This window comes from Diceros bicornis, chromosome 10 (assembly GCF_020826845.1).
Source record: "Diceros bicornis minor isolate mBicDic1 chromosome 10, mDicBic1.mat.cur, whole genome shotgun sequence".
Taxonomy (NCBI): Eukaryota; Metazoa; Chordata; class Mammalia; order Perissodactyla; family Rhinocerotidae; genus Diceros; species Diceros bicornis.
Genome location: NC_080749.1, coordinates 41,659,232 through 41,680,306, shown reverse-complemented (window position 1 = coordinate 41,680,306; position 21,075 = coordinate 41,659,232). Strand labels below are relative to the sequence as shown.

At 41.5% G+C, this 21,075-nt stretch overlaps 1 protein-coding gene across 11 annotated transcripts in view; it reads right to left on the bottom strand.

The window, feature by feature from the left end:
* TANC1 (tetratricopeptide repeat, ankyrin repeat and coiled-coil containing 1) overlaps positions 1–14,105 on the bottom strand; it is a 230,894-nt gene extending 216,789 nt beyond the window's left edge. For 8 of the 11 annotated variants that reach the window (XM_058549030.1, XM_058549027.1, XM_058549035.1 and 5 more), the window contains exon 1: positions 13,977–14,079. The gene's annotated coding sequence lies outside the window, so the exon portion shown is untranslated. Of the gene's footprint in view, positions 1–12,763; positions 12,790–12,827; positions 13,298–13,976 lie in introns of those variants that run through there. The other 3 variants (XM_058549031.1, XM_058549029.1, XM_058549028.1) reach the window with 3 other exon arrangements.
* Between the last annotated feature and the right edge of the window lie 6,970 nt (positions 14,106–21,075).

The following is a 21,075-nucleotide window of genomic DNA, read 5'->3' as shown; positions in this document are numbered from 1 at the left end:
ATAAATATAGAAGTAACCAACTACCTATACAGATTATCTTGAAATCAAGGTCTTATCTGGACTTCTGTAACAACTACCTTAAAATTAGCAATTTTAAAAACACTCAGAACAAACAAAAACTGCCATTCAAATACTGATCCAGAAAGTTGAATTTAAAAACACAGTTAAGAGGAGGAGAAGGGAGAGAAAGACCTGTTTGGGGCACCTATGAGCCAGGCACAGTGCTAAGCATTTTATATAGGTTCTCACCTCTAGTCTTGGCATGGACCCTACGAAACAGGAATTACTATCCCATTTTACAGACAGAGAGACAGAGGTCAAGGAAACTGCCCAGAGCCACACACAAAACCACAGTCCATTTGGCTATAAAGATCATGCTTTTTTCACAATACCCTATATGTTTGTATTTTTAAAAGGGGAGGAGAAAAAAGGAGTGTGTGTGTGTGTGTGTGTACATTTTTAGCACACTACTGTAGTTACAAAGTACCTACTCTGTCCAAGGCAAATTTTAATGTATAAAACAGTATTCCTGCCCACTAGGGATTAAATATAGAATGCGCTGAGAACTGCATATGATAGCTACCATTCATCACACAAAGGGACTTTATATATACCATGCTATTCCTCACTAAGACACAGAAAATTCCTTTAAGTTTAATTTTTCCCAGACATACAACAAGCACTTGGAAGGATATCAAGGGAAAAATCTTAAATATCAAATTAAGTTAGTGAAATCAACTATGATAGGAACTTTTATTTACATGTCTGAGTTTCCAAAACAATGTATATATAAAATTATCACCCTGAGGGTGTACTTAGATTTACGGCTGTACTTCAAATTAGCATAAGCATTTATCAGAAAAATATTGTTAAAATTTATTGAATAGAGGTAGAATTAATGCATATTCCTCAATTAATGTGCTTAGAAATAAATCTTTATAGAATAGTGTTTTACTATTACAATTTAGATACCCTGTCATTCTTAATAAAATTCAACCACCAAAAATGTTTAACACTCAAGCCATTTTACCCAAGAGGCACATGGTTTATAGTCTTAAGATATACTGAAAGCTTATATCCATTTAACCAGGCCAACTATTCAAAATAGTTGAATAGTTGTTCACCGTGTTTCCAACCACCACTGGAATAAATTAAACTTGCACTCCCTTGACATACTAATAAAATTAATTTCCAAACAAACTCTAAGACATTACACTTCTTTATGTGAAGAAAAAAAAAAGCTACTTATGAATTGCTAATCTAAAATGCCTGTTCCCACATCACAGGGGGAAAAAGAGCATAGTCTGGGACCTATTCTTGCCAAAAATATTAACCTGAATCTAAACATGCCTTTAGATCTGACCTCCAGTTTATAGGAAATACAGGGATGAAGGGACAAGGTAAACACTACCACAAGGAAACAAATTCAAGTATGAGACATCCTACAAGTTCTCTTCTAAAAATCAGGAGAGAGAGGGAAGGGGTGCTGAGATAGTATTTTTCTACATTTAAAAAGAATAAAGGAGCGAACTTTCCTTAAGCAAAAAGAAGACTGACAACAGATGTTAGTTCAGGGCCAATCTTCCTCAGCAAAAAAAAAAGAATAAAGGGACAAAAATAACAACAACCCACAGTGCACTATGTGAACCTTCACTGCATCCTGGTTCCAAAAAACAAAAATGGTGACAATGACATTTGGGGGATAATTAGATGACATTAAAAAATTATTGTAAATTTTATTAAAAGTGATGATGAAGTGATTTTTTTCTTAAGTTCTTAGTTAGTAATGCATACTTAAGTTTGTTGGGTGAAATTATATAATGTCTGGCATTTGCTTTAAAATATTTCAGCAAATTAAACAGCCCAACATCATTCTCTGGCCAAAAGATGCTTTGCAAAAAAGTTACAGTTCAATGCATTCGGGAAATACTAAACACTGTTTCCCTTCAAGGAGATTCAGAATGGACACTAGAAATAAGGGTGCTCAAAAGTTCTGCAGTGAAAAATACACATTTTACATTGGTTAACCCAGATTTTCCCACTTACTTGAACATAGATCCTTTTTTCTCTGCATAACGTCTATTAATTTCCTGAGAATCAGTTTCCAAGGAACCCACTTTGGGAACTGCTGCTTTATCTAGATAAATCACTCTAAGGTAAGGCTCTCTTAAGTCACATGCATGCTTCAAGAATCCCAAATAATAAAAAATTCACAATTGCCTCTATTTGCAATTTAGGAGCCACTCATTTTTTCTTTGGTATCTATAAATAATTATGTTTACTCTTTAAGTTAACATGTTTTCATTTATAAGTTGGATTCTTTCTATAATATGAAATCCCCACTGCAAAATTCCCCTCAAATGCAGTTAAATTTTACTTATTCACATCCATTTCCTTGGACATCTACAATAGAATAGATTTTAATTCATCAAAGTTGTCAAACCACACCTAGTTTTCACTGTTAAAACCACCCTGAGATATTTCAAAGGTTTCCCAAACCCTCCCCAATGACTCTTCAAAATAAATTACTGGCTTCATAGTAACAACAACAACAACATGGAATGAAAATTTTTGAAGGTCTTTCCGGTGGTACTTAAGAGTTTCCTGTAATTTACCTCCAAGTCCCCCAGATTTCCATCTTTATGCACCAGAAGCAATCCTATTTTCATAAATGGGTGATTTCATATCTCTCATAAAAGATCCCAAGAAGGATTCACCTCATCACAAACTCTACTTACTCCGTGGCTAAAAGTTTTACAGCAAGCTTTCAACTAATATCTGTATTGTGTCATTCCATTTAAGAGCCTCAACACCTAAAAACTCTTTGGAAATACACTTAAAAGAAAACAAAAATGGCTAACAAAGAAATCTGAGCTAGAAGTCACTGCTACAAAGAAACAATCAAATTTGATGTCTCCCTTGCATCTGGGAGGCAATTTACAACGTTCAAAATCCTTTTATATACATTCTGTCATCTGACCCTCAAAACCCAGGAGAGATGTCTGTTTTTCATCATGGCAGCATATATCTAACGTGACTCAACTTGAAAGCTGACAACTTGTCACCCCTCAATTATCCTTACCACGGACAGAATATCGGCATAAATAATTTGATTCAGCTGAGCACTACAGAGCCCATCACCTCCTGTCTCCCACCAGGGACACTGGGGTCAGACCCTACCACGCAGACTATTTCCCACGATTTTGCTTGGTGGTACTTGCAGACAGCTAACCGTCCACAGGGACTTAGATCTTCAAGTATCTCCTCCTCCAGGCCTTTCCTGTTACTCCACAAGGAGAGCAGACGCTCCTTTGAACTCACTGCAACCGCCTAGGATTGTCCAGCAATGTTTTTGCACCATCATCCCACGGAGCTCCCCATTTGCACCCATGTCAGTGTTCCCATGTGAAAGAAGGACAATGTGTAACTGCAGGGTACACGTCTGAAGGCAGACAGACAGCTCTGGAACGAAAATGACCCGGGTTTGGATCCTGGATCCTCCTGTCTTAGCCAAGTGTGCTCCTTGTCCTCAGACCTGTTACCTATATATGGAGCTCTCTACCTCCTAAAGCTGTAGAGGGCCGGAGAAGAGAGAACCTCCCCATGGTAACGCACAGAGCAGTGTTTAACAACTGTGGGTTCTCTGCCCATCTCTCTTTCTCCCAGAAGGGGAACCAATCAATTTAAAAAAAAATGACTAAGGCAAGACAGGACCCCAACCATCAAGAAGCCTACAACCTATAGGCAAAGCAAGCAGGCAAACAACTTAATAATAAAAGGCAAAAAGAGAAAAATATTATAATGAACGTACAAGCAATGTGCTAGGTGGATTACATAGAAGGAATCATTTAAATGTGGAAGGGAGGGCTGGCACAGTGGCCGCGCTCCGATACTGGGGGCCCGGGGTTCGGAACCGGAGCGCGCACTGACGCACCGCTTCACCGGCCATGCTGAGGCCACGTCCCACACACAGCAACTAGAAGGATGTGCAACTATGACATACAACTATCTACTGGGACTTTGAGGGAAAAAAAAACGGAGGAGGACTGGCAATAGATGTTAGCTCAGAGCTGGTCTTCCTCAGCAAAAAAGAGGAGGATCAGCACAGATGTTAGCTCAGGGATGATCTTCCTTACACACACACACAAAAAAATAATAATAATAATAAATGTGGAAGGGAGAAATCAGAAAAATGTTAATGAAAAGCAATATTTATTTGAGCTAGGCCGAAAAATGTTAATGAAAAGCAATATTTATTTGAGCTAGCCCTTGAAGGACAATGAAAATTTCCGTGGTAGGGGGACGGCAGAACAGCCTCATAAGAGGTAAAATTGAAACAAAATCTGTGACAGTTATGGAATGCCAGGAGGTCAGTGGCATTTGCAGAGACACAGAGAGGACAAGAGGATCTGGAAAAAAAAGTTCTGAACAAGATCATGGAGAATCTTGAAAGCTACGAATAAAAGGGGAACAGCCATGGGCTCTTATCTGTCCTTGTATCAGCTATGATGCTTTAAGCTACAAGTAACGAAAAATATGTGACTAAAAGTAACTTACACTGAGGTCTCAAAACTTTTTTGATCATGCAGCCCTAACAATAAAAAAATTAAACATGTACCCCCAACATGTTATAAGTTATATATAATTTATACATAATTAAAACACTACATACAAAAATCAGTTGCGTTTCTGTATGCTAATAATGAACTAACAGAAAGAGAGCTCAAAAAGATAATACCATTTACAATTGCATCAAAAAGAATAAAATACCTAGGAATAAATCTTACCAGGGAGGTGAATGACCTATACAATGAGAACTACAAGACATTACTGAAAGAAATCGACGATGACATAAAGAAATGGAAAGATATCCCATGCACGTGGATTGGAAGAATAAACATAGTTAAAATGTCTATATTACCTAAAGCAATCTACAGATTCAATGCAATCCCAATCAGAATCCCAATGACATTCTTCACAGAAATAGAAAAAAGAATACTAAAATTTATATGGGGCAACAAAAGACCCTGAATAGCTAAAGCAATCCTAAGAAAAAAGGACAAAGCAGGAGGCATCACAATCCCTGACTTCAAAACACACTACAGGAGCCGGCACTGTGGCTTAGCGGTTAAGTGCGCGCTCCGCTGCTGGCGGCCCAGGTTCAGATCCCGGGCGCGCACCTACACACCGCTTCTCTGGCCATGCTGAGGCCGCGTCCCACATACAGCAACTAGAAGGATGTGCAGCTACGACATACAACTATCTACTGGGGCTTTGGGGGAAAAAAATAAATACATAAATAAAATTAAAAAAAAAAAACATACTACAAAACAATAGTAATCAAAACAGCATGGTACTGGTACAAAAACAGACACACAGATCAATGGAACAGAACTGAAAGCCCAGAAATAAAACCACACATATGCGGACAGCTAATTTTCGACAAAGGTGCTAAGAACATACAATGGAGAAAGAAAGTCTCTTCAATAAAAGGTGTTGGGAAAACTGGACAGCCACATGCAAAAGAATGAAAGTGGACCATCTGCTATCGCCATTCACAAAAATTAACTCAAAATGGATCAAAGACCTGAAGGTGAGACCTGAAACTATATGAAACTCATAGAAGAAAATATAGGCAACACATTATTTGACATTGGTCATAAAGCAATCTTTTCGGATGACATGCCTACCCAGACTAGGGAAACTAAAGAAAAAATAAACAAGTGGGACTTTATCAGATTAAAGAGCTTCTATAAGACAAACGAAACCAAAATCAAGATGAACAGACAACCCACCAGCTGGGAGAGAATATTTGCAAAACATACATCTGACAAGGGGTTGATCTCCATAATATATAAAGAACTCACACAACTGAACAACAAAAAAACAAACAACCCGATCAAAAAATGGGCAGAGGAAATGAACAGACACTTCTCCAAAGAAGATATACAGATGGCCAATAGGCACATGAAAAGATGTTCAACATCACTAATCATCAGGGAAATGCAAATCAAAACAACACTAAGATATCACCTCAGGCCCATTAGAATGGCTATAATCACCAAGACAAAAAACAACAAGGGTTGGAGAGGATGTGGAGAAACAGGAACCCTCATACACAGCTGGTGGGAATGCAAACTGGTGCAGCCTCTATGGAAAACGGTATGGAGATTCCTCAAAGAATTAAAAAGAGATGCCCTATGACCCAACCATCCCACTACTAGGAATCTATGCAACGAACCTGAAATCAACAATCCAAAGTGGCTTATGCACCCCTATGTTCATTGCAGCATTAGCCAAGAAGTGGAAGCAACCTAAGTGTCCCTGGACTGATGATTGGATTAAGAAAATGTGGTACATATATACAATGGAATACTACTCAGCCATAAAAAAAGACAAAATCGTCCCATTTGCAACAACATGGATGGGCCTGGAGCGTATTATGTTAAGTGAAACAAGCCAGAAAGACAAACACTGTATGATCTCACTCATATATGGAATATAAACTGACACATGGACAGAGAAAACTGTATTGTGGTTACCAGGGGCAAGGGGGTGGGGGATGGGCACAAGGGGTGAAGGGAGTCATATATATGGTGATGGACAAACAAAAATGTACAACCCAAAATTTCACAATGTTAAAAACTATTAAAACATCAATAAAAAAAAACCTACAGTTATGAATTACATGTGTACACTAATGTAATGTAAACATTATAAAACATCCATTAAAAACTTTTTCAAGGGGCCAGCCTGGTGGCCTAGTGGTTAAGTTTGTGTGCTCCGCTTCGGTGGCCTGGGGTTCACAGGTTCAGATCCTGGGCATGGACCTACACACTGCTCATCAAGCCATGCTGCGGTGATGTCCCATATACAAAGAATAGAGTAAGACTGGCACAGATGTTAGCTCAGGGACAAACTTCCTCAAGCAAAAAGAAGACTGGCAACAGATGTTAGCTCAGGGCCAATCTTCCTCATGAAAAAAAACCTTTTAAAAAATGAGAATGATTCAAACAGCATTCTTTTTTTTTTTTTTTGTGAGGAAGATCAGCCCTGAACTAACATCCATGCCAATCCTCCTCTTTTTGCTGAGGAAGACTGGCCCTGAGCTAACATCTGTGCCAATCTTCCTCCACTCTATGTGGGACCCGCCACAGCATGGCCTGACAAGTGGTGCGTGGGTGCGCGCCCAGGATCCAAACCCAGGCCGCCAGCAGTGGAGCTCCAGCACTTAACCCCTAAGCCACGGGGCCAGCCCCACAAACAGGATTCTTAAGTTTATTTTTATTTATTAATACAAATCCATACACAATTTTGGTACGAACTTACTAAATTTGATTTAAAAGTCATTTCCTAATCTCATAAGACATTTTCTTGTTCCTGTGTACTTATATCATTATTATTAAACTTTTTTTGCAAGAATCTTTTTAAGCCACTTGCTCATTTTGTAGGAATCAGTTTACTTAAAACTAGATATTATAATCCATAAGTCCATTTACATGGATAGAATTCACCAAAAGCAGAATAAGAATGAGGGTACCATTGTCAATTCGACCAAGATGTAAAAATGCCTTCTCTTCCCTCAAGTGACCTCAAAGAACCTAAGTGACAGGAAACTTTCAGATATATACCAACCAGTGTCGACTTGTCTATTAAATATTAGTAAGGCTTATTTTTTTTTCTAGATAAAGTTTTAATATTTTCTTCCCTCCCATATTGGATGGTCTAGCACACTCCACTTTGGAGATCACTCCCTCAAAGAATAACAAAATTTTTTCTCACATAAGAAGTTCTAAGTCACAGTGGTTTCAGGGTTGGTTCATTCAGTAGCTAAAAAAAGTCACTGTGGTCTTAGGCACCTTTCATCTTTGAACTCTGTGATCCTCAGAGTGTCAACCTGTTCTATTTTGCTGACAACCTTAGGTTCCCAATATGGTGGGACCCAATAGGTGTCACATATGTATTTATTAACCAATCACTAGCAACAGGTATGGTATTACTAAAGTTGACTTGGCTTAATCAAGATTCACTCCCTGGGGCAGGGGACACACCCAACTTCCCCAAAGCACATGGCCAATGGAAAACCAATCAAAAGCAGGATCGTGTTATCAAGTAACGTGGTAAATTACAGCAATGGCCCCTGCAATGAATCACGTAACCACCAGGGCATGAGGGAGCCTAGGCTCAGGCAGAAAAACCATCCAGCTGAGCCCACCTCCAATTTCTGAATCCCAATCAAATAAACAGTTGTTTGTTTAAGCTAAAAGAAGAAAGGCAGACCAGGATGGGGAATGCTGTGACATGGACAACAAACCATCCCTGCCACAGCACTCGACCTATGCAGGACAAGACAACGGGGGAACAAAGAACTACACTGTTTCATTTCCATAGATTTTTTTTAATTCTAACATCTACTTCAGAGTCAGCAAGCACTCAATAAACATTAATAATTGATGTTACTAATCCCAAGTAATTTAGAATAAAGCATGGCAGAGAGAAGGGAGTATAATGGGTTACCTGGGAATAATGACCAACTCCTGAGTTTTCTGCAGTAATTCAATACGCTGTTACTCAAGTGCCTGTGCATGCAGCAATTCAAATCCCCACAGAATGTGGACAAGTCTGCTACCCTTGAGACTATGGGGTGTACAGCACAGAAGCATTAAAAACGTTCCTACCCTTTGGCATGTTGGTATGTTGCTATGACCAGAAATACCACTTTTGGAAACAGATCCTTCATTAGAGAGCTAGCTCTTTTTGTTTACCCAGCTCCCTCCCTCTTCCCTTAACAATAACCCCCTTCTTTGTAGGATACTTTGTCTCCTCACAGTCCCATCTTACGGATCTAATGGGGACTGCCAACGTAATTCTCCTTTGGCTGGCCTCAGGCCAATCCAGGTTCTCTCGAGGGTTTTCCCAAATTGGAACTAAGAGCAAGGAGTCAGTTTCTTGATGATGTGAGATTTTGAAGCTACCAGCAGTCAGGTACCCCTGTGTGCCAGGCACCGCGCTGGGTCCCTGGTGATTTAATGATGAATAAATCACATCTGAGCCAAAGTCTGATAGCCTAAGAGATATTTCTTTCCCACACACCTAAATGTCAAAATAGACTGGTTAAATAAATTATGGTAATGTGTGTAATGGATTTACTAAACAGCCATTAAAACAGTGCCAAAAAAGAATGTACTGATATGATAGGGGGGAAAAAACACATTACGTTAAGTATATACTGTACTCTAAACCGTGCAAATACATTCTATGCACCCTTGTATGTGGAATCTTTTTCATATTTCAAAAGCACACGTAATATAGGATTTCGTTCTTTCATGAGTATATATGCATGAAAAGGTCATAGCCAAGTGTTTCTTGAGACTGCCCCGCCCCCCACCCCCACTCACAGAGATAATAAGCCACCGGCCAAGATAGGCAAGTAACCCTAGGTGTGCTGGGGTGGGGCAGGGAAGGTGGTGAGTCACCGTGGCTCCGGGCTACATGGCTGAACATCCTGGGTTCACATCCATATCCAATTGTGGCCGGAAGATTTGTACTTACAAATTCCCTCATGGTAGTGGCAAAACCTATGCTAAAATCCCGGGACTATGCCATTCTGCTGCAACACTTTTCTTGTCCTTGACATTCTTGCCTCTGGAACTCATCTTTCCATAATATTCTCTTTGACACACACACTTGCAGAAGCCCCTAAAGACAACATCTATGCTAGAAGGGCAAACCCCATCAGAAACACAGCCAAACCAAACCAGAACCCCTTTCACTCTTCAGAAGATAATGTTTCCTGATAGCCTTCCTTATCAAAAGTCCTCCCCTATCCTTCAAAAATCCATTCTCCTGATAATAAAAAAACAGAAGCCATTCTTCGGCTTTGCTGCTCTTGTCCCCTTCTGGTACACTGACAACAGTCTCCCAACTTTATTAGCAAATCCTGCTTCGTGAAGCTCTCCTCACACACCCGGAAATGGCAGCCCTTACAGTCAGTCAATTGGTACTGATTGATATATCCTCTTCTTCAGGTTTAAACCCACTGCTTAATATTTTGAAAAGATAGTCTTCTGAGAATAAGTCTAAAAAGCTGAAAGATGGACAGGCTGCTCAGACATAAAAGAGCCTATAGCTTAGCACATAATTTTATTTTAGAACCTTTTAAAGAAAATCCATTCCAGCTTCCCGATGAGTGTCAAGTTGCACTCAGTACTCTTAAATAGGCAAGCAGGACACGGTACAAATATTTAGAGTTAGAGTGAAAATGGGTCACCTGCAGCCTACTACTTCTTTACCGTTAAACCAATGGCGTAAGGGAAGAATTTATCTAGCACAGAAAGTGCTGCAAAATCAGACTTCACCAGACATCAGTAGAAAGAGCCCAAGTACAATGACACCAAAACAGGGACATTTATCCAGGCTTTGTAATTCAGCTGAGAGATACCAAGATGAAAGGCAAATGATATGTTCATTTCTTATTTTACAACAGACATACAGATCTGAGAAGTGATTTCCTTAAGAATGCTGTCTGGGTTACTAGACCGGATTATAAATCACACTAGACCCTGACGCCTACTTAATAAAAAGAAGTTGAAAATAAACAAATGATTAGTTTCAGGTATATGAATTTCTGAAACTCTCTTGGGGAGAAAGTTTTATTAGCATTATTACTGAACTGTTTTTAATCTCTGACATCAAAGCATAGATGTTAACCCTGGGGTTTTGAAACCAGAATAACTAATAATGAAACACTGTGAGAAATTGCCACCTTTAACATTAGTCTGTTTGTCAAGTTTAAGCCAATTCACAGGTGACTCAATAGAGAGAGATGTGGGGGAGGGAATAGGGAGAATTAGAAGCCTTAGGTTCAAGTTCAACTCCACCATTTACAGATGATATCAAACAAACTGATCTAACTCGCCCAGGCTCAGTTTCCTTAACTGAGGGTTCAAGGATAAAACATGTTAGTAAAGCCCTTTATAAACCCCAAAGCACTGTTCTAAGATTATAGCACTGGCTCCAGAATGCCTACATTTCTCAAACTCCTGGAGAGTCACAGGACTTTAGGGTCAAAAGGTAATCCCATTTTAGGGATGATAACAACAAGAAAACCAAGGCCCAGAAAGCCTTAAAAGCCTTGTACAGAAACACATTCGTACTTATGGGAGGTTGGGGGGAGGTTCTAGTTTTCCCATCACTGAAATATGCGTTTAAAAGTTAGTTCAAAACAAAGCTATCCTAGGGACTAAAACAAATCCCTCCCTAGCAATATACATACATATCTACCTACCTATCTACCTACCCATCTCCTTTGTTTTTGTAAACTTTACTCCTGTAACTTACAACTTAACCTAAACTTTTCATCAGAAATATAAAAATAAAGCCATTTCTCTGACTGAGACAGCCTACTTTCAACCCAACCCAGACAAAACCTTTACAATGGGGTTAGAAATGTCTAATGGAAACTTCAACATAACATCAACCTCCAGCTATGCTGGCAGGCATCATTATAATATGGATTACAGTTCTACCAACCCAGGGATACTGGTTTTAATGTTCCCTGGGAGATAAAGAATTAATCGGCAACTCGGAGGGAGATGTTGCCTAAAAATGGATAATTTAATTGAGACAATTTCATTGTCCTTAAAATTGTGCCCTCAATCACCCAGTATCAAAAACCCACTATGGCACCAAATAAATTGCGTGTGGTTAAAGAGACAAAATGTTCTTTTCCCTACAGGCTGTTATGGGAAGCAGAAAAAGGCTGACTGAATCAGTTACGTTTTAGTTTCACAACGGACATAAATTATGATAATCTGGACATTCTGGTGGTTAAACCAAGAAAGCAGGAAAACCACTGCCTCCAAGTCCCAGCAAAAGTTAAGTCTGTGGCATCACAGCTGAAAGAAAGGGTCATGAAAACTGACCTTAAATTTATTTCTGGACTTTCCTGCCTCCAGTAAAATCGATGACACTATTTCCCATCCCTTATTGTCAAATCACAACAGTCCGGAAGGCTGGACCGAGTTCACTTGGCAGGTAACAGGAGCAACCCTAGGAGGAAGTCCTGAAGGATGTTAGATACCATATTTCCTTTACTCCGGCATACTTTTCATCTTCATACCGCCAGGATATATTTACGATGAGTTCTGACTGACACCCACCAAGCATTCTGGCTGACACAAACTTTGCAGAAACTGCCATACTCTAAGGGAAGGTCCCTTGAGATCTTTAAGTAGCTTAGATGAGTACAACATTCAGACTACCACTATAATGAACATCTCTCAGTCGCTCATAAATTCTTTCATTCTCAGCAATCAAGAAGCAGCTGTTAAAATCCAGGAATCTTCCTAGCAGCAGATCTGAAAGACCTCCAAGCTGGCCAGAGACGCTCCACAACGGCTTTCTTCTCCTTCCCCTCTCCCATCCCAGGAGTGCCAGCCTGGCAGGAATCAAGATGACCCAGGAAGGAAAAAAAAAGAGAGAGAGAGTAGCGGATCCGGTGAAGGCAGAAATGCAGACTCCCTTCACTTCCACTACAGAGAAATACCAACTGTCTGCACCACCACACCAGGTTTCTCCTTTCCTCTCCCATCCCCACACCCTCCAAACACATTAACTTCTGCAGTCTGGTGGTCTGGCAGTTCCAGAGTTAGCGACCTCAGCAGTCCTAAGCCCTTTCCTCAAGGATTCTGAACCAGGCACTTCCTTTCCGTGCCAGAGTTCGAGGCCCATCCCGCGTTGAGTAGACTCAACTTCCCTTTACCTTGTAACCCGCCCACACGGCGCTGCTTCGAGGGTCAAGTTCAAGATGAAGCTGCCCTCCTAACCTCCTCGAGTTGACTCCAGCAGGAAACAGCGCTACCGAGACGAGTCCCATCCCACGAGGCACCGGGATCTGAGGCTGCTAAGAGTGGGCTGGAGGCGTTTGTGAGAGGAAGACTGTCGCCCAGCTCGGCGTCCTCCGAACCCCTGGATGCGGCGCCGTATTTCTACCTGGCCTCTGCCGCATTTCCTCCCGGAGCTTTACACAATAAGTCAAATAAGTTTTGAGAACGCCGGTCCAGAGACGTTTCTGTGCGCAAACATGCCACACAATGCCTAGGGCTTCCTTCCGCGCCAGCCGTTCCGGAAAGCTGCCGGGCCAAAGCCAGGAGCCTCACACGCCCCCAGCGCTGCGTGTCCGCACCCCAAAATCTTCCATGAAGAACGTGCGCCCTGACATAAGTCCCCCAAAAGTGACCCCCTCCACTCTCCAAGAACAAGGGGATTCATAGTCTTGATACAATTCTTGTCTTTCTCAGCTCCCCCTCAATGTCTAATCCTAGCTCACCCCCCCCCAAAAGAACGTGGATAAGCTAATCGCAGTGTGCTTGGAAGCGAAGCAACAGACTTTCAGCCCAGAATGGGGCAATACGGCACCCCTCCCTCCGGCTTAATTTCACTCGGCAACTTCGCGACCCGCGCTCCCCTTCACTCCGGGGGCGCCCCGGTCCCCCGGTACCAGGCGCGCCTCTCCCCCGCCTCCCCCGCTCCAGGTGCCAGGCGCAGCCCAGGCCCTTGCTAAGCCAGAGAGCTACAGAGAAAGCGGGAAAAGGGGCGAGGAGGTGCGCCGGGCAGAGGCTATCCCGAAACTCGAGCGTGCCGCTGCGCGTTCCCGGTGTCCCCGAACCCCAGCTCCGCCGGAGACCCGCTCGGTCCGTAGCGAAGGGGACGGCGAAGGGAAGGCGCTGATTCTCCAGAGCCGCCGGGACCAAGGCCCAGGGCGCCCAACATGTCCGTGCCTATCCCCGGAAAGCTCCCGGGTGTGCCCAGCGAAGGCGGGGAGGGAGGCTCCAGAAACTTTCCCACATGCCTTTCCACTCTCCCCATCACCCTCTCCTCCTCCCTGGGACCCTCTCCTCCCCTCTGCACCGCTGCAGCTGGCCCTGCCCGGGACGCACGGAGGCTCGCGGCTGCGCCAGGGCGGCGGGAGTTACCTGCCGGGAAAGTTTCCAGCTCCTCGGCGCGGTTCCCCACCCCCAGGGCCGGGCCTCCGGGCACGGCCAGCTCGGCGCTCTGCGGCTGCCTCTCCTCCGGCTCCCGAGGCGGCCGCTGCTCCGGCAGCTGCCACAGCGAAAGCTGCGCTCCGGCCCGTCCCCCCGCCTCGCACGGCCCACACCCGGGCCTCATTGGCAGCGCGAATCCCCGCCCTTGCGCGTGTTCCCGAAGGCACCTTCCTCTCGCGCGCCCGACCGGGCCGCCCCTCCCCGCCCCGGGCTGCGTCGGCTCTCGGGACCCGCTGGGGCGCGGCGCGCGAACTTTCCGCGGGGCGCGGGCGCAGCGCCTCCCCGCCCCACATCTCTGGGCCGGCTCCCCGGCTTCCCTCAAGGGGGCTAGTCTCCCGAGGCTGCGCCTGGCCCCCTCCGGGACTGGGTCATGATAGGTGATAGTCTTTTTTTCAATCTCCTTAAAAATCAGTGAAGTGACCCGGCCTGCCCTCCTTGCTGCGTTTTGAAAACAGCCGAGGAGGACATATGGGAGCAATTAACCAAGCTGAAGTTTTGGTGGATGCTTTAGGGTGACTTGTGTGGCTTTCTCGAATTCTCTCTGCCTCACTTAGCTACATACACACACACACAAACACACTCACTTTCTAGGGCAAGAATGAGCTAAGAGAGATGAAAGTTGTACGGGACATCTCGCCTCCTGTTAATTTTCTTTCCCGAAAGCGAATTAGGGACGTTCCGGGACCGGTGATTGCCCGGGCGTCCCCGGGGCCCGGTGTCTGCAGCCTCCTCCGACCGCTCTGGGCTGGCCCTGTGTTGTCTGTGCTCCATCCACGGAGGGCCAACGTCTTGCTTCTATTGGCAGGAGGAGGGAGGTATGGGGCGGGAGGGGGACACAAAGATGCTATTATTGTTTCGGTTGGTAGCAGTAAATTAAATTCCCGAGTTCCCAAAATGTTTTGTTGTTCCCCAGCAGAGCGAAAGCCGAGATAGGGCCTACAGATTCAAGAGTCCTGGGTATGCCAGCACCCGCCAGGAATCCCAGGCAGCCAATTCAGGCTGGGAGGCTCAGCCACTCCACACCAGAAGCCCTTTAGACCAGCCTTGGTCACAGAAGGATCAACTCGGACTGCTGCCTTGTGCGGCCTGCGAGAATTGTGCCGGGGTCACCCCAATGGTGTGTCTGGAGCAGAGAATACAGAAGTTGCTATAAACGGATTTATTGGCAACCCCTAACCTTGCTGTGGCTAACCCGCCTCTAAAGACAACTGTTTTAAACAAGTTCTCCCATAAAAACTTCAACCTCATGCAGAGTTTCCCAATACTATAAAGATACCCAGAGAGAAGTGTGTCCATATTTAAAGTTCTTATGAAAAGAGACAGGAAGCAAAATGCCACACAATCTCTCTACATAAATAAAAGATGACTGAAATTTGCTGGATTTTTCACCCATAGTTTCAAAGGTCTGATTATTACTGTGCTGATATTTGAGCAATAAACATATCAACAGCCTTGAAATCTTTCTGAAACAAAGCAGGATATGAATATTTAAAATGAAACATAAAGTTATTAAACCAGCAAAGCTATTGACTTCTCTCTTCACTTTGAAATATCTCATTGCTGAAAAATATGGTAATATGTTTTATTTAATTTCTTTTGAAATGAAATACATGCAAGTTACCAGTCTTTCAACAACAGATGAAAAAGACAGCAACCTTAATGATGAAAAAGATGACACAAACAAAAGAAAAAACCCCCACAGTAGTCTGACTAATCTGAAATATTAAGATATAAAAGAAATAATCCTAGGGAAATAGACTGGTACACTTCCCTGCCTCAGACTTCTTTATAAGGGTGAAATGTGTAATGGATGAAATTTACAATTTATATCACCTTCTTCTGTCTGGCTATATTCTCCAAGTTTTTGATGAAATTGCTGAGTTAAACTGGGCTTTGAAGACAATGAAATTAATTTTTTTCCATCCATCCTCAAAGCTCCCTAAGTAGCAAATAGAAAATCACCTAAACTAAATATGGTAATTACCAGCATCATCTTTAAATTATTTTTAGTTGAAAAATTTGTGTCTTTGTAGTTTCAGAAGTCACAGTCACTAAAGTAGCTTCATCACTGCCTAGTTAGGAGTGTTTAACATTCTAAACAGGCACATGGCTAGCAATCTGAAATTTGTACACAGAATGGCCGTCTCCCCTTCTTCCTGTACTCTTTGTATACTCCAAACTACATATGTTATTATGCACAATCTGATCTACAGCTTTAAACAGCTAACATTACATACAGTATGTCATACTAAGACCATCAAAGCTGTCTTAAGCTGTAAGTGAAAATGGTACATTTTATAGAAGACAAGGCCAAAAACACAGTAATAAAAATTCATGGGTGAGGGAAAAAAAAGAGGATCCATTAAGACCTTCTGTCAGAAGAAAATTTAAACATTTTCTAAGCTAAATATGTAAAGTATTCGCTGAGCATAGGTTCAGAAAATGCATTTTAATGCTTTTAAAAAATCTGCTTTTCTAGACAAACAAAAATGTACAACCCAAAATTTCACAATGTTAGAAACCATTAAAACATCAATAAAAAAAAAATCTGCTTTTCCCTTAAAAAAATAAAAAAATATTTTCAGTTAGTTGTCAGGTGATGATTTGTACTTTTAGAGGGAGGGGAGAGCAAGAATCATTCTTGCTTTTCTTAGGGTATTTCTGCTTATCCCATCCAGTTTAAAAAGCTCACTCATTACATTTCTGTTGATTCCAGCTGAAAAAAAAAAAGAAATATAGATCACATGAATATCATATATTAAACATGTTCACCAAACATACATACCAGATACTGGCTTCCATTTTTAAATTTTCTATCAGTTTGCCAGCGATGGAGATTTTTCTCAGCAGAGTAAAAGAAAACAGCAAATAATAAACTGGTTATTTTACCATACAATTTACTCCCCAGGGCAATAAGCTGAGGAAGGTGTGAGGAAAGAATGTGCCTTGTGAGTGTTAGTATGCTTTTTTCCCTTGCTCAGATTCTTAAGTACTTCTATTTTAAATCAAGTCTAAGTTAGGATCATAGCCAGTGTTTATTATGGTATGTGTAGTATGGAATACAGAGTGAGAACTGAAATGTTTAAAACAGTGTAGTAATTAAATACAAAAACTGAGACAGGACTAAAAAAAAGTAAGGCAAGGTAGGAAACCCAGACTCAAAATAATTTAGCCCACCAACGCTTTTTGCCTACTTGGGAGTATCTTTGGATGTTTACAGAATTCATTCTCCTTTGGTCTGTTCATTCTTGCTTTCCTTTTTAACATTTTAGGGAGAAAAAGAATTTTTAAAGACATGGGAATAATGAAATAAGTTGGGTCATAGTTGGAAATCAGTTGGGAAAAGCAATGAAATGACATACCCCTCCATAGTTCCTGCATGTGTAACAATCCGTGGTCACACACGTGTGCCAACACCATGGTCAGATGTGAGCTAATGGCAGACACTCGTCCCGGGATATTGAAAGCCATAGTTGTGCACAGTTAGCCAGTCAGTTAAATTAAGTCATCTAATGGGACATATAAACCCCTCTGCAGGTCTAGCACGTGGCCTGCCAACATTGTAGAAACTCATCCAATAGGCCGTAGGCAGTTAATTATTTAAACTGATAAGGAATCCACTGAGGGAAGAAAGTAGGGAGATAGATTCAGGGGTTCACATTTCTTTATAAGAATATAGAAGTAACTAAAATCCTGGGAGAATCTGGTTTAAGATGGCATGCCATCTGACTAACATTATATATATAGATTTAGTCCAATCTTCTGATGGTGAAATGGTCTATAGGGGGAAATAGAAATTTCCCAAGTTCAGGAAGGGTGAAGTAAGGCAATCAGGTGGTAATCCCTCCAATAAATGTTGTTGAATCTGGTTAAGATGGCTTAAAAAGAAATGTGCTGTTAACTTTGAGTATAACAAAGGTATTTTAATATCTTCCACCTTGGGAGTGGTGCTTTCCCCCTTCTCAGCAAGTTGTATAAAAAGGCCCTGACATTGCAGTCATAATATCTAGACTTCAGTTCTGGCTTGGGCAGCTATTGTTTGTGATTCCTGGCAATTCATTTAGCCTTTGTGAGCCTCGGGTTCCTCATCGATGAAATAAGGAGGATAGCGTAGAATCTGTGCCTCACAGACTTGTCGGCAAGATTGAATAAAATAGGGTGAAAAGCACTTAATAAATTAGAAAATGCTCTACAAAAGCTAACTTTTATTTAACAGAGAATAAGCTATGTTTTTCCCTCCCAATTACCTGGGACCACTGTAGTTGGAAAAACAACCTAAAGGCTTGATCAGAGCAGTCCAGCATGTCCCCATTTGCCAAATGGGTAAGGAAGAGTACCTTAAAGATGATTTAGTGGTAGATAATAACTCCAATTAAGCTCTCCGAGGCTCATCTGGGGGTAAATTGGTAGTTCTTGTCTTAAACAGTAGCAGTCAGGAGCCATTTGCAGAGTTATGTTTTCCTCCTGTGTTAGTGTTAAAGCAGGAAAATTGTAGTATATATACAAGTGTACCTCATTTTATGCAAATCAACACATGGAAATTCTTAAATACATAATATATCAATATATTGATTTAAAGGAAATGTTTCCTTTAAATTTAAAAAGATTCTTGCTGAGATTCTTTGCGAGTGCCACTACAATCTGACTTACATTCTTAATTACTAACCATTCTTTCAATTCAGTGAATTAGTGCTGATAAACACTAATGAGATTATGAGCTTGAACCCACATAAATATTTTCTGTAAGACCAAGCACTAGTCAGAACTCCTTTGCAGTTGCATATTTATCTGAAGAAAAATAAACCAGAGAATAGCACCTACCAAAAGATTTGGTTTAAGGTAGGGGAGGTGGGGGGTGGGCACAAATATGTAGAGCCTAGCCAAAATGGAGACTTTGAGTTTTATTTTATTTATTTATTTTTTTGCTGAGGAATATTTGCCCTAAGCTAACATCTGTACCAATCTTCCTCTATTTCTGTATGTGGGTTGCCACCACAGCATGGCAGACGAGTGGTGTATGTCCGCACCTGGGATCCGAACCCACGAACCCAGGCCACCGAAGCAGAGCATGTGAATTTAACCACTAGGCCCTGGAGACTGATTTTGCTTAAAAATCAGTTTGCGGTTTCCCCTTTGATGATCAGACAACCTAATCCAGAAACTGATGTGGAATATGGATACTATTGATGACGATGATCAATTTCCTAGACCAGAAGAGGTTTCTCCACTAAGGGTTAATGCAGAATAGACAGAAGCAACTTTCAACCCAAAACGTGCATAAAGCAGGATTCCTGCATTTAGAAAACAATTTTTAAACCAATCTTGGTGATTTTAATACAATAATTAAAAGTTCTATCTGAAACTGTCTATTAAAGATCTGAACTTTTTAGATTTGGGGCAGAAATGTTTAAATATAAACTTTTGCTCTCTATCCCTTTCGTGTGTCGTGTCTAAATGTTTCAATGGCATTAACGGGACTCATGTCTGCCTAAGAGAAAATAGGGCACCATGTAATTATCAGGAGAAATTAAGCCACTGGGCTTCATTAGAGAAGTCATCCCTTAACCTAGAGCATTTGCTCTAAAAACCAGCTAGTTAGTAAAGATTGATCTGACTGCCTAGTGAGCCGTAGCTAAGGCCCTGTTACCTTTCAGTGAATTCAAAGCTCTACCTAAACCTCCTTTTGCTTTTCCAGCTAATCTATTGCCTCTCACTCTCCAAGGTTTTCAGTGCCTTTGAAAAGACCACCTGAAGGGAAAAACATTACTGATACAATTACAATAGAAACAGGGTAAAACAAGAGGTCAAGAACCAAAAATAAGACAGCAATCACTGGAGGTTAAAATTCGATGGTGTCCTCTTGGGCTCTTCATCTTCTTTCTAATTCTCCACACCCTCATCCTACCCCCAAGATCCAACCGGAACATTAGAGACCTAAATCTTGTTGACAAAGAACTGGTCTGCAATCGAAAAAAAAATTGTCCTATTATTTATCTGGGAAGCTGTATTTAACTTATTATTCAAAATCAGGTGGCATGCAGAGAAACTAGATCACTCATACATTGCTGGTGGAAGCATAAAATGATACAACCACTCTGGAAAGTGGTTGGGCAGTTTCTTTTAAAAAAACTAAACGTGCAAACACTATATGACCCAGCAATTGCACACCTAGACATTTATCCCAGAGAAATGAAGACTGTAGTCACACAAAAACCTATACACAAATGTTCATAGCAGCTTTATTCGTAATACCCAAAAAAGTGGAAACAACTCAGACATTCTTCAACAAACTGTGGTACTTCCACGCCATGGAATACTAGTCAGCCATAAAAAGGAATGAACTATTGATGCACACAACTTGTATGAATTGCCAGGGAATTATGCTGAATGTAAAAAGCCAATTCTAAAAGGTGACATACCGTATGATCCGTTTATATAACATTCTGAAATGACAAAATTATAGAAATGGAGGACAGATTAGTGGTTGTCAGGAGTCAGGGATGGTGGAAGGGGGAAGGAGGGAGTGGGGTTATAAAAGGACAACAGAAGAGATTCTTATAATGATGGAAATGTTCTGTTTTGATTGTGTCAATGTCAACATCCTTGTGGTAACATACTATAGTTTTGCAAGATGTTACCATTTGGGATAAACTGGGTAAAGGGTACAGGGAAGCTCTGTATTATTTCTTACAACTGCATGTGTTATTAACAATGATCTCAAAACAAAAAGTTTAATTTTAAAAAGTCAGATGGCAAAAAATACTCAGGAAGCTGAAAAGCAAAATAATAGAAAAAATTGTCGTTAAAAAAAATGGTCCTGTGAATCATCACTTAGAGTAACAAATATATCAAAAGCAAAGACTGCCTCCAGATGTTGATTAAACGTAATATCCAGAGGCCCTTGAGAAGAGCGATCTGTACAATAAATAATGGTGATGACCAAATGGCAGAGTGGCTCGAAAGCCGGTCATAATGTGTCTGACAGCTTTTTCCACCAGAATGTGAGCTCCATCAGGACAAGGAACATGTT